This window comes from Lepidochelys olivacea (genome assembly GCF_965140295.1).
Source record: "Lepidochelys olivacea isolate rLepOli2 genome assembly, chromosome: 4".
Taxonomy (NCBI): Eukaryota; Metazoa; Chordata; order Testudines; family Cheloniidae; genus Lepidochelys; species Lepidochelys olivacea.
The window spans coordinates 119,648,048-119,663,086 of NC_140414.1; the positions used below are offsets into that span (position 1 = coordinate 119,648,048).

Here is a 15,039-nt window from a genome sequence, read left to right on the forward strand (position 1 = left end):
CCTTCCCCCACCTTCCTGCACTGAGACAGGACCATGTATATCTCTAGACCATCCTTATCAGGTGTTTGTTTATCCTATTCTTAAAAACCTCCAGTGACCGGGATTCCAAAACCTTCCTTGGAAGCCTATTACAGAATAACTTTTATAGTTAGAATGTTTCTTTCTGAATATCTAACCTAAATCTCCCTTGTTGCCGATTAAGCCAATTATTTCTTTTCCTATCTTCAGTGTATATGAAGAACAACTGATCACTTTCCTCTTTATAACAGCCCTTAGCATATTTGAAGACTATTTTCTGGTGACCCACTCAGTCTTCTTTTTTCAAGATTAAACATATTCAATTTTTTTAACCTTTCCTCATATGTCAAGTATTCTAAGCCTTTTATCTTTTTTGTAGCTCTTCCCTGGACTATCCAATTTTGTCCCCATTTTTCTTACAGTGTGGCACCCAAAACTGGATACAGTATTCCAACTGAGGCCTCACCAGTGCCAAGTAGAACAGGACAATTATCGCCTGTGTCTTACATGTGACACTCCTGAACGATATTTGCTTTTTTGCAAACTGCATCACATTGTTGGCTCATATTCCATTTGTGATCCATTATAACCCCCAGATTCTTTTCTGCGCTACTACTCCCTAGCCAGTTATTCCCTATTTTGTAGTTCTACATTTGATTATTCCTTCATAAATATAGTACTTTGCACTGGTCTTTACTGAATTTCATCTAGTTGATTACAGACCAGTCCTCCAATTTGCCATACACTAACACAGTAACCATGTCAAAGAAAGAAATTAGGTTGGTCTGGCATGATCTGGTTCTTGACAAATCCATATTGGCTATTACTTATCACTCTATTATTCTCCAAGTGATAATAAACTGATTGTCTAATAAATTTGTTCCATTATCTTTCCAGGTATCAAAATTAGGCTCACTGGTCTATAATTCCCTGGGTCCTCTTTGTCCCCCCTTTAAAGATAGGTACTATGTTTACACTTTTCCAGGCCTCTGTGACATCACCCAGCCTCCATGAGTTCTCAAAGATAATTGTTAACGGTTTCACAATTGCTTCAGCTAATTTCTTAAGTGCCCTAGGGTGAATTTCATCAGGTCCTGCTGAATTGAATACATTTAACTTACTTAACTATTCTTTACACTGTTCTTTCCCTCTTCTGGCTCGTGTCCCTTCCCTCTTTTTGTTAATATATCTGGTTCTGGTCGCAGTGAACCTTGTCAGTGAAGTCTGAAGCAAAATAGGCATTATACACTTCAGCCTTCTTGATGTAATCTATTATTAGCTCTCCTTCCCTGTTAAGTAGAGGACCTATACTTCATCTTTCTCCTAAATGTATTTATAGAGCCTCTTCTTATTTGTCCCTTGTAGGTATTACTCATTTTGTGCCTTAGCCTTTTTCATTTTGTCTCAATATGCTTTCATTATTCTTTTGTACTCATCCTTAGCAATTTGTCCATGTTTCCACTTTCTGTTGGATTTATTTTTTTATTTTTATTTTTTTAATTTCAGGACATTCATGAGCTTCTAATGCAGCCATATTGGTGTCGTGCTTGTTTTCCTATTTTTGGGTCTGTGGTGGCTTCCTATGAGCTAACCTTCTCTCCCAAACCAGAAGAGGCATATTTCCCATCCTGGCACACTTCTTGTCACCAGGACCCTGGTTTAAGGCTATAACAGAGCTCCAAAAAGAACTAGATAAACTCATGGAGGATAGGTCCATCAATGGCTATTAGTCAAGATGGGCAGGAATGGTGTCCCTGGCCTTTGTTTGCCAGAAGCTGGAAATGGACAACAGAGGATGGATTACTTGATGATTACCTGTTCTGTTTATTCCCTCTGGGGCACCCGGCACTGGCCACTGTCGAAAGACAGAATACTGGGCTAGATGGACCTTTGGTCTGATCCAGTATGGCCTCTCTTATGTTCTTACGTTAAGAGGTAAATTTAGCCTATCAAAAATTTAAGTTGGGAATAACTGGATATTTGGGAGATAAAGAAGATTTGAATCATAGAATATCAGGGTTGGAAGGGACCTCAGGAGGTCATCTAGTCCAACCCCCTGCTCAAAAGCAGGACCCATCCCCAATTAAATCATCCCAGCCAGGGCTTTGTCAAGCCTGACCTTAAAAACTTCTAAGGAAGGAGATTCCACCACCTCCCTAGGCAACGCATTCCAGTGTTTCACCACCCTCCTAGTGAAAAAGTTTTTCCTAATATCCAACCTAAGTGTTGGTTCCTTTAAATAGGCCCTGTAGTTCTTTCCATACAAATTTAATCTTTTTTTCCTGACCTTAGGTTGGCTATAAATACTTGCACAACTTTTGACCTACCCCCCAAAATATTCCTGTTTGTATTCAAGAAATTCAAGCTGATATAATAATATAGGTATTAGATAAGAGTTACAAATGTAACAAAAGTCTAGATGCATTTGGGGCTTTTGTTCCTTCCAACCAGAAACAAAGAACATTTTATATTCCTCTGTTTAATGGATTCCTTTTGAGCAGTGAAGATTTTTGGTAACTAGGTTGCCATACACCACTGAGATGAATGGTGATGATAGTTCAGAGAGGGCTTGATATACTCTCTCCTATACAACACACTTGATTTTTTTTCTGTTTGGCATCAAACTGTAAACAAGATAGAACACTCAGTGACACACAACCCTGCCTATATTAAGATGCCTCATATGGATTGACATGGATTGTGCAAGGTATTTTTGAACTTCATTTGAATGACAATGGAACCAGAATCTTCACATCAGCCCGTGTGACTTGAACTTGGGTACTGTTTCATAAATAAGGATATCTGCCAACTAAAGCACAATAGGAGCTCTTGGTGAATAAATATAGGATAGCAGGAAAGCAAATTCCCACTATACAGCAGTTAATAGATCACTTATGGACTTTGAACCCTTATTTTAATAGGAGACATCTCTCTACTTCAAAGAAGCCTAGCTATTCCAAGACGTGCTGAGATTTGGGCCTAATCATCTGAGGTGCTGAATGCCTACTATTAAATGCTGAATGACATCAACTCTTATTGATGTAACTGGGAGTAAAGGGTGCTCAGCATCTGTCAGGAGGCACTCAGCACTTTGAAGGATGAGGGCTTTTGTGTACTCTCTTCAAGCAAGAAATATTTGCTACAGAACTTGGCCCCCATAAGGCTTTCTTTAAACAGAGAGCTTGGAAGGAAAGAAGGAAACGTAGCTTGGAAAATTAAATAGGATTCCAATGCTGACAAGCTGGACTTCACCACCACAGAGACTACTAACTTAATCGGCGCAGGTTCAAACAGCTTAAAATATCCGTCACCACTCTCTAATAAGAGCGAATAAACAATAATACGTAATTAAATTAATCCTATCAAAGGTTATTTGAAATTTAGAGTTGACATAGACAGAAAGCTAATGAATGCTAGAACTACAATTTGGTCTCCAAGTAAAGCTAACCAAACTGAAGTTGCTCCAAGGATTCCCCTAAACTCTGAAGGGTGGATCCACAGATAATATTTCCCTTTGAAGAACTATGTTGTTTATAAAGCTTGGGTCAGATAAAGCTTTAACAGCAACATTCATCATTTACCTAGTAATAATTTATAGGCAAATAAAACCATAGAAACCAGCTGCAGGTACCCTCTGCCCCATCACACTGCAACCCTAATCCTGGCCTGGTGTGAAGGGAAGGCCCTAGGGTGTGGGGCGAGAGAGCAAGCCCATCCCACACTTGCAGTGCAGCAAACCCTCCTGTCCTGTGGGGCTGGGCCCAGCTCCCTGCTCTGGGCATTGTGACTTAGAGCGTGCCGTCACAATACCACTCAGGTTTGGCCCAGCTGCCCCTCCACCACCATGGATGGGTGCCTGGGCCAAATTTGAGTGAGTGGCATTGTGGCCTGGCACAAGGGACTGCAGTGCCACTCAGGTTTGGCCTGGCTGCCCCTCTGTCATGATAAAGGGGCACCTGGGACAAATCTGAGTGGTAGTGTAACCCCATTCACTAGGTCACAATGCCATTCCCTCAAATTTGCCCAACCACCCCTCCATCGTGATTTCTGTGAGTGCAACTGCAACCATGGACCCCAGCTAAAACCACCACTAGATCAGACAGTAGAACCTCAGCATTACAAACACTAGAGTTACGATCTTATTGGTCAATGAAATTAATGGGTAGCAGGTTTAAAACAAATAAAGGAAGTTCTTCTTCACTCAGCGCACAGTCAACCTGTGGAACTCCTTGCCTGAGGAGGTTGTGAAGGCTAGGACTATAACAGGGTTTAAAAGAGAACTGGGTAAATTCATAGAGGTTAAGTCCATTAACGGCTATTAGCCAGAATGGGTAAGGAATGGTGTCCCTAGCCTCTGTTTGTCAGAGGGTGGAGATGGATGGCAGGAGAGAGATCATTAGATCATTACCTGTTAGGTTCACACCCTCTGGGGCACATGGCACTGGCCACTGTTGGTAGACAGGATACTGGGCTGGATGGACCTTTGGTCTGACCCAGTATGGCCATTCTTATGTTCTTAACCACACACCTCATTTGGAACTGGAAATATACGATCAGGCAGCAGCAGAGACCCAACACCCCATCCAAAAACCCAGCCAAAAACAAAAAAAACCACACCCCACCAAGTACAGTACTGTGTTAAACAAACAAACTACTAAAAAAATACAGGGGAAGTTAAAAAAAGATTTGACAAGGTAAGGAAACTGTTTCTGTCCTTGTTTCATTACAATTAAGATGGTTAAAAGCAGCATTTTTCTTTTGCATGGTCAAGTTTCAAAGCAGTATTAAATCAATGTTCAGTTGTAAAATTTTGAAACAACCACCATGACGTTTTGTTCATAGACTCATAGAAGATTAGGGTTGGAAGAGACCTCAGGAGGTCATCTAGTCCTCAAAGCAGGACCAACCCCAACTAAATCATCCCAACCAGGGCTTTGTCAAGCCGGGCCTTAAAAACCTCCACCACCTCTTTAGTTACCCACTTCAGTGTTTCACCACCCTCTTAGTGAAATAGTTTTTCTTAATATCCAACCTAGACCTCTCCAACTGCAACTCAAGACCATTGCTCCCTATTCTGTCATCTGCCACCACTGAGAACAGCCTAGCTCCATCCTCTTTGGAACTCCCCTTCAGGTAGTTGAAGGCTGCTATCAAATCCCCCCCTCACTCCTCTCTTCTGCAGACTAAATAAGCCCAGTTCCCTCAGCCCCTCCTCATAAGTCATGTGCCTCAGCCCCCTAATCATTTTCGTTGCCCTCCGCTGGACTCTCTCCTATTTGTCCACATCCTTTCTGTAGCGCAGGGGGGGGGGACCAAAACTGGGCAGAATACTCCAGATGTGGCCGCACCAAATAGAGAGGAATAATATCTTCCCTCGATCTGCTGACAACGCTCCTACTAATGCAGCCCAATATGCCGTAAGCCTTCTTGGCAATAAGGGCACACTATTGACTCATATCCAGCTTCTCGTCCACTGTTCCCCAGGTCCTTTTCTGCAGAACTGCCACTTAGCCATTCGGACCCCAGCCTGTAGCAGTGCATGGGATTCTTCCGTCCTAAGTGCAGGACTCTGCACTTGTCCTTGTTGAACCTCAGATTTGTTTTGGCCCAACCCTCCAATTTGTCTAGGTCATTCTGAACCCTATCCCTACCCTCCAGCATATCTCCCTCTCCCCACAGTTTAGCGTCATCCACAAACTTGCTGATGATGCAATCCATCACATCATCCAGATCATTAATGAAGATGTTGAACAAAACTGGCCCCAGGACTGACCCCTGGGACAGTCCGCTTGATATCGGCTGCCAACTAGATATCGGGTCTTTGATCACTACCTGTTGAGCCCGATGATCTAGCCAGCTTTCTATCCACCTCGTAGTCCATTAATCCAAATCCATACTACTGTAGCAAAGCTTTTGATACAGCCTCCCACAGTATTCTTGCCAGCAAGTTAAAGTCAAGGTATATCATGTCCACTGCTTTCCCCATATCCACAGAGCCAGTTATCTCATCAAAGAAGGCAATCTGGTTGATCAGACATGACTTGCCCTTGGTGAATCCAGGTTGACTGTTCCTGATCACCCTCCTCTCCCCCATGTGCTTCAAAATTGATTCCTTGAGGATCTGCTCCATGTTTTTTCCAGGGACTGAGGTGAGGCTGACTGGTCTGTAGTTCCCTGGATTCTCTTCCTTCTCTTTTTTTAAAAGATGGGTACTATATTTGCCTTGTTCTAATCGTCCAGGACCTCCCCCATTCACCACAAGTTTTCAGAGGTAATGGCCAATGGCTCTGCAATCACATCAGCCAACTCCCTCGGATGCATTGCATCTGGCCCCATGGACTTGTGCATGTCCAGCTTTTCTAAATAGTCCTTAACCTGTTCTTTCACCACTGAGGGCTGCTCACCTCCTCCCAATACTGTGCTGCCCAGTGCGGCAATCTGGGAGCTGACTTTGTCTGTGAAGACCGAGGCAAAAAACACATTGAGTACTTCAGCTTTTTCTACATCATCTGTCACTAGGTTGCCTCTCCCATTCAGTAAGGGTCCCACACTTTCCCTGACCTTCTTCTTGTTGCTAATATACCTGTAGAAAAACCCTTCTTGTTACCCTTCACATCCCTTGCTAGCAGAGTTACGAACATTTCAGAGTTGCGAACAACCTCCATTCCTGAAGTGTTTGTAATTCTGTGGTTCTCCGGTATAGTATTTAGCTTATATTTAATGGTTTAGATAACTTAGCAAGCACACGTGGGTGAGAAAACTGACAGGGGTGAATAAGTACACCTATCGTACCTAAGACATATCTCTACTGAAATTACACCACTCAGCAGCCAAAGGACTTATCTATTTTATAAAATCTGCCATGTTGAAGGAACCAGTTATAACAATAGTGCCCAAACACAATTAAAACATGCATTTCTAGTCAGAACCGAACTATTTTACCAAACTGTGTACAGCACTGAACCTTACAGGGCTGTAGAATGATTGGTAATGTGGTTTGGTCCTGTCTACATCGACAAGACAAGACTACATTTTAAGTGTGCTGGAGTATTAACATGTTGCAAATTGCTTCCAGAACCCAGAAGGCACATCAATACTAACTTCTGCCGTAAGGTTCCCTGAATTCTGTGGCAACACAATACTGAGTACTGCAGTAAACGGAAAGTTACACAGAAACCTTAATAGGTGGAAAAACAGTTAGACACGTGTTATTGAATATCAAATGAATAATATAATATGTACCATTTCCCTATCTAGAGTTTGAGTACCCAGCATGATCGTATCCAAGTGATTCCCAAGTTAATTAGGTAAATATATTGAGGTCCTAATGGACTTCATGCAATTTTCTCCTCTTCTATCTTCTCTGAATATAGGAAGCCCTGGTTGGAGTAGTGATTTTTGTGCGTGTGTGGTAGTTGCAAATATTCCAGTTATGGTGAAAAAACTTCACTGAACACATATATGACTTAAAGGTGTTTAGACTCCGAGTTAGGCCAACCTCCTCTGGAGGCTCATTCTAGAGTTAATTCCCTTCAGTTGAGAATGCTTTACATCTCCAGCTCTTATATGCCTTGTCATAAATATAAAGGGAAGGGTAAACCCCTTGGAAATCCCTCCTGGCCAGGGGAAAGCTCCTCTCACCTGTAAAGGGTTAAGAAGCTAAAGGTAACCTCACTGGCACCTGACGAAAATGACCAATGAGGAGACAAGATACTTTCAAAAGCTGGGAGGAGGGAGAGAAACAAAGGGTCTGTGTCTGTCTATATGCTGCTCTTGCCAGGGACAGAACAGGAATGGAGTCTTAGAACTTTTAGTAAGTAATCTAGCTAGGTATGTGTTAGATTATGATTTCTTTAAATGGCTGAGAAAAGAATTGTGCTGAATAGAATAACTATTTCTGTCTGTGTATCTTTTTTGTAACTTAAGGTTTTGCCTAGAGGGGTTCTCTATGTTTTTGAATCTAATTACCCTGTAAGATATCTACCATCCTGATTTTACAGGGGGGATTTCTTCATTTCTATTTACTTCTATTTTTATTAAAAGTCTTCTTGTAAGAAAACTGAATGCTTTTTCATTGTTCTCAGATCCAAGGGTTTGGGTCTGTGGTCACCTATGCAAATTGGTGAGGCTTTTTATCCAACATTTCCCAGGAAAGGAGGGGTGCAAGTGTTGGGAGGATTGTTCATTGTTCTTAAGATCCAAGGGTCTGGGTCTGTAGTCACCTAGGCAAATTGGTGAGGCTTTTTACCAAACCTTGTCCAGGAAGTGGGGTGCAAGGTTTTGGGAAGTATTTTGGGGGGAAGGACGCGTCCAAACAGCTCTTCCCCAGTAACCAGTATTAGTTTGGTGGTGGTAGCGGCCAGTCCAAGGACAACAGGTGGAATATTTTGTACCTTGGGGAAGTTTTGACCTAAGCTGGTAAAGATAAGCTTAGGAGGTTTTCATGCAGGTCCCCACATCTGTACCTTAGAGTTCAGAGTGGGGGAGGAACCTTGACATGGTGGCATAGTGGTGGGATTAACCTGAAATCATTTTGAGATCCAGTTGAGATTTTTTGAACTAGAAATACAGATTTTAAAAAAGAATTTTTTTTTCCTGTGGAAAGGAAGTCCAGAATGCAGCTTTGAAACTGAAAGCAGCTTGGTTTTCTCTGCTTTGTGGCCAAGCAGAGACAAAAGGGGATTATCTTGTGAATTGCAGGTTTTCTTTGCCTGGAAGCAGGGTACTTAACTCCTGCAGGGAAATTCACAGTCTTCCAACCCAGAGGTTTTTTTTTCTTTTCTTCCTAAAAGTAAATAGGGGGTGTGTGTTCTACCCATTTGCTTTTTCTTTGGGCTGGGTAAGCAGGTTTCCAAGTAGTTGGAGGTTTTTTGCTTTAATTTGGGCCCAGAGCAGAGACAAGGGAATTGTCTTTTTCTGTAGGCTGACAGTCACTATCAGAGAATAGGTATTCTATTCCAGCACAGCAAAATTTTACAGCCACGTTTTGTTTATTTCTAAACCTCGGGTGTAAAGTTAGTTAAAAACAGAGAGGTTAGAATGACCAAATCCTCAGCTCGACTACAGCTGGAATTAGCCAAATTTCAGGCTGAGGAAAAACAAAGGGAACATGAAAGACAGACAGAACTCATGTGGCTGGAGAAGGAGGTACAGGAGGCTGCCCACAAGAGGGAAATGGAGGCAAGGAAGCATGTGGAGGAGGAGAAGGAAAAAGAGAGGAAGCATGTGGAGGAGGTGGAGAGGATAAAGGCCCAGCAGAGAATACCAACAAACCCTAGCAATCCTTCTCCAGGTACCACTTCCCATCCCAGAAAGTTCCCCACCTACAAGGCAGGTGATGATACTGAGGCCTTCTTAGAAAACTTCGAAAGGGCCTGCCTTGGGTACAACATCTCTACTGACCAATACATGGTAGAGCTGAGGCCGCAGCTCAGTGGACCCTTAGCTGAGGTGGCAGCTGAAATGCCTAAAGAACACATGAACAAGTATGAACTGTTTAAATCCAAGGCGAGAGTCAGAATGGGGATAACACCCGAGCAGTCTCGTCGGAGGTTCAGAGCACTAAGGTGGAAACCAGATATGTCATTTACCCGACATGCCTACCACACTGTGAAACATTGGGATGCCTGGATATCAGGAGCAAGTGTTGAATCTCCAGTAAATTTGCCCTTCCTAATGCAAATGGAACAATTCTTAGAGGGTGTTCCTGAGGAAATAGAAAGATACATCCTAGACGGGAAGCCCAAAACTGTAATCGAGGCAGGAGAGATTGGAGCCAGATGGGTGGAGGTGGCAGAGAAGAAGAAAACTGGTCGCAGTTGGAGCAGAGACCAGAAGGGACCACCCCAGACCACACCCTATTACCGGGGGCCGCCCAAAGCCCCACCTACCTCCCAAAGAACCCTCCAGACCCCTTATCGTCCCACCACTCCGTTCTCCAGTAACCCACCTCGCCCCAGTGACCCGTCAGCTGGACGATGTTTTAAATGTAACGAGCTGGGGCATGTAAAGGCCAACTGCCCCAAGAACCCCAACAGATTACAGTTCATTGCACCGGAATCACACCAGAGGTCCACAGGCCCAGATACCTCCCAGATACCCTTGGAGCGGAGGGAAACTGTGAGTGTGGGCGGGAAGAAGGTCACCGCGTGGAGGGACACCGGAGCACAAGTGTCAGCTATCCATGCTTCCTTAGTGGACCCCAATTTAATCAACCCAGAGATCCAAGTGACGATTCAACCCTTCAAGTCCAACTCTTTCGATTTGCCTACAGCCAAGTTGCCTGTCCAGTATAAGGGCTGGTCAGGAATGTGGACTTTTGCAGTCTATGATGATTATCCCATCCCCATGCTGTTGGGGGAAGACTTGGCCAATCATGTGAAGCAGGCCAAGAGGGTGGGAACGGTCACCCGCAGCCAGGCTAAACAAGCCGTGAGGCCTAGCTCTGTTCCGGAAACTTCTATCAGGACCTGGTCAGAGGTGATGGACCCGGACCCCAGGCCAATGTCTGCAACAGCAGTAGTGGATCCAGTCCCAGAGACCCAGACGGAACCAGTCCCAGAACCGGAACCAGCCGAACAACCAACACCAGACCCCGTGTCAGCACTGAATCCAGTACTTGCAACCTCAACACCAGAGGGCCCCACCGAACCTGAACTGGCAACAGCCGATAACTCTACACAAGAGGCTCAGCCGGAGCCTGAATCCCAACATAGTGCACCAGCGGAGAGCGGTTCACAGTCAACAGAAACAGCTCCATCCCCTATATCGCTTCCAGAGGGACCAAGCCTAGGTCCACAATCCTATGAGGAACTGATGTCTCCAGCATCAAGGGAACAGTTCCAGATCGAACAGGAAGCAGATGAAAGCCTCCAGAGAGCTTGGACGGCGGCACGGAGCAACCCACCACCTCTCGGCTCTTCTAATCGATCCAGAGAATTAAAGGTTTGTCAGTTTACAGCCCAGGGAGGAGACGACGCTGAGTGGCCTGAAAGTGTTTACTACGAAGGGAAATGTGCTGGTGGTGTGGAAGAGGTGAACCTCTCCATGACCCTTGGGCGTATGCAGCGACAGCAGATCCAGGAGCTGTGCACTAGCTACGCGCCAACGTTCTCAGCCACCCCAGGACTGACTGAACGGGCATACCACTCCATTGACACAGGTAATGCTCACCCAAGTAGGGTCCAACCTTACCGGGTGTCTCCTCAAGCTAAAACTGCTATAGAACGGGAGATCCAGGATATGTTACAGATGGGTGTAATCCGCCCCTCTGAAAGTGCATGGGCATCTCCAGTGGTTCTAGTTCCCAAACCAGATGGGGAAATACGTTTTTGCGTGGACTACCGTAAGCTAAATGCTGTAACTCGCCCAGACAACTATCCAATGCCACGCACAGATGAACTATTAGAGAAACTGGGACGGGCCCAGTTCATCTCTACCTTGGACTTAACCAAGGGGTACTGGCAGGTACCGCTAGATGAATCTGCCAAGGAAAGGTCAGCCTTCATCACACATCTCGGGCTGTATGAATTTAATGTACTCCCTTTCGGGCTGCGAAATGCACCCGCCACTTTCCAAAGACTTGTAGATGGTCTCCTAGCGGGATTAGGAGAATATGCAGTCGCCTACCTTGATGACGTGGCCATATTTTCGGATTCCTGGGCAGACCACCTGGAACATCTACAAAAAGTCCTTGAGCGCATAAGGGAGGCAGGACTAACTGTTAAGGCTAAGAAGTGTCAAATAGGCCTAAACAGAGTGACTTACCTTGGACAACAGGTGGGTCAAGGAACTATCAGCTCCCTACAGGCCAAAGTGGATGCTATCCAAAAGTGGCCTGTCCCAAAGTCAAAGAAACAGGTTCAATCCTTCTTAGCCTTGGCCGGTTATTACAGACGATTTGTACCGCACTACAGCCAAATCGCTGCCCCACTGACAGACCTAACCAAAAAGAAACAGCCAAATGCTGTTCAGTGGACCGAAAAGTGTCAGAAGGCCTTTAACAAGCTTAAAGCGACACTCATGTCTGACCCTGTACTAAGGGCCCCAGACTTTGACAAACCATTCCTAGTAACCACAGATGCGTCCGAGCGTGGTGTGGGAGCAGTTTTAATGCAGAAAGGACCTGATCAAGAATTCCACCCTGTAGTGTTTCTCAGCAAAAAACTGTCTGAGAGGGAAAGCAACTGGTCAGTCACTGAAAAAGAATGTTATGCCATTGTCTACGCTCTGGAAAAGCTACGCCCATATGTTTGGGGACGGCGTTTCCACCTGCAAACTGACCATGCTGCACTGAAGTGGCTTCACACCGTCAAGGAAACTTCTTCGGTGGAGTTTAGCTCTCCAAGATTTTGATTTCGACGTCCAACACATCTCAGGAGCGTCTAACAAAGTGGCTGATGCACTCTCCCGTGAAAGTTTCCCAGAATCAACTGGTTAAAATCGTCCTTGAGATGTGGAAAATATTGTTAGTCTTTATGTACTTGGTAGTATATTTAGAGATGCATGTGTCTTATTAACTCTGTTTTCCTAGAGCTCCAGGAAGAAATCCCAGCCAGTGTTTCACCCTAGCTGAGATTTGGGGGGCGTGTCATAAATATAAAGGGAAGGGTAAACCCCTTTGAAATCCCTCCTGGCCAGGGGAAAGCTCTTCTCACCTGTAAAGGGTTAAGAAGCTAAAGGTAACCTCGCTGGCACCTGACCAAAATGACCAATGAGGAGACAAGATACTTTCAAAAGCTGGGAGGAGGGAGAGAAACAAAGGGTCTGTGTCTGTCTATATGCTGCTCTTGCCAGGGACAGAACAGGAATGGAGTCTTAGAACTTTTAGTAAGTAATCTAGCTAGGTATGTGTTAGATTATGATTTCTTTAAATGGCTGAGAAAAGAATTGTGCTGAATAGAATAACTATTTCTGTCTGTGTATCTTTTTTGTAACTTAAGGTTTTGCCTAGAGGGGTTCTCTATGTTTTTGAATCTAATTACCCTGTAAGATATCTACCATCCTGATTTTACAGGGGGGATTTCTTTATTTCTATTTACTTCTATTTTTATTAAAAGTCTTCTTGTAAGAAAACTGAATGCTTTTTCATTGTTCTCAGATCCAAGGGTTTGGGTCTGTGGTCACCTATGCAAAATGGTGAGGCTTTTTATCCAACATTTCCCAGGAAAGGGGGGGTGCAAGTGTTGGGAGGATTGTTCATTGTTCTTAAGATCCAAGGGTCTGGGTCTGTAGTCACCTAGGCAAATTGGTGAGGCATTTTACCAAACCTTGTCCAGGAAGTGGGGTGCAAGGTTTTGGGAAGTATTTTGGGGGGAAGGACGCGTCCAAACAGCTCTTCCCCAGTAACCAGTATTAGTTTGGTGGTGGTAGCGGCCAGTCCAAGGACAACAGGTGGAATATTTTGTACCTTGGGGAAGTTTTGACCTAAGCTGGTAAAGATAAGCTTAGGAGGTTTTCATGCAGGTCCCCACATCTGTACCTTAGAGTTCAGAGTGGGGGAGGAACCTTGACATGCCTTCTCATGGGCATTGCCCCAAAGAGCCACAGCTGTCTTGGTGGGTTGTGAATGGAGATACAGTTTTCAATGTAGCTGGTACCTAATATGATAGTGGCTTTGTATACCAAGACAAAAAAAAAACCCAAGGCCAAGATCTGTTTACCCTGGATATTATATGGGGGAAAAAAATCCCCACAGTATTTGAGTGCTTCCCAAGTAAAATCCAGATTCCTAGTGGATTTCAGGAGGTTTCTGCTCTTCTCCCTTCCTTGGTGGAGGAGGTTCTTCTTGGGATAAATTCCTTCCTTTATTTCTTTGTGCCAGCAGAGGCAGGCTGGGAGCCAGTGTAGGAATCAGAGTACAAGAGAGTGATGCGCTAACCAAGGCCTCTCCCATGAAGGAGATGGGAAACTGCATTCTGTGCAAGCTGGAATCTTTGCATGGTTTTCCTAGTTGGATCAGATTTTTATATTGTGTGCATCTACAGACAGACAAAGACAGACAAAACCTTATATTCTGAATTCCCCATCCACCACTTCAAGCTAATGCAATATGTCCAGTTAGCTGTAGAATTCACTGTGTGGGTGATGATGAACTCAAAGAGCCATGCTGCAAAATGTAGACTCTATATATTGTACCCTAAATCAACCCTCAAATAAATTTGTATCATTACACCCATAATCTTGGCCATGTTACTGAGTATCATCCAAACCACAATTTGGATATTTGGTAGTGATAATGAATACAAATATCATTGTATTAGCTCTAAAACAAATGAGGCGGCATTGCTTGAGTAGGATGCTTGTAACAGAGCTGAAAGAAGCCTGTCTGTGTTTAGCTTAGTCAATGGGATCACATACAAATAGTAAAAGCATGCACTTTGAAATACCTGTTATCAGCCTATAAATATACTTAAAATCTCTGTTCTAAAATCTGAATAGATTTAGAAGTGAGAGTTAAGTATTTTTTCCTCAGCCCTTCAGAGTTATAATGCTCTGACTTGCACTAAAGCAGTCTTTTGATTGTGCATTGTCTGGTTTGCCATGAAGTTTTCTCTCTTAAATTTTGGAAGGTTTGACTCTAGTTTGCCAATAAAATACAAAATGCACACACAGGCATTAATTTTAAACATACACCCACTTGAAAATTTCAAGTTGAGAAACTAAGAAAACACACTAAGGCCATATCTACAGTACAGGTGCTATAGCTAGGTTGCTGTAGCACCACTGTGTAGTACTTCCCACAGTGATGGAAGCAGTTTTTTCTATCACTGTAGTTAATCCACCTCCCTGAAGAGTGGTAGCTAGCTTGACAGAAGCATTCTTCTGTTGACCTAGCTGTGTCTATACCAGGGATTAGGCTGGGATAGCTACAGTGCTCAATGGTATGAATTCCCCCCCCCGCAATCTGCTGTACCGATATCAACTTAAGAACGGTAAGTGTAGACCAGGGATAACAAATTTGTTACATGCAAAGTTAAACCCATAGAGGCCATGCCCTGCAACATGGCTGCAGTGCACTGA

The 15,039-nt window shown here is 44.0% G+C and overlaps 1 protein-coding gene across 5 annotated transcripts in view; it reads right to left on the bottom strand.

The window, feature by feature from the left end:
* CPEB2 (cytoplasmic polyadenylation element binding protein 2) overlaps positions 1-15,039 on the bottom strand; it is a 91,778-nt gene that overhangs the window by 23,371 nt on the left and 53,368 nt on the right. The gene's annotated exons all lie outside the window — the stretch shown is intronic.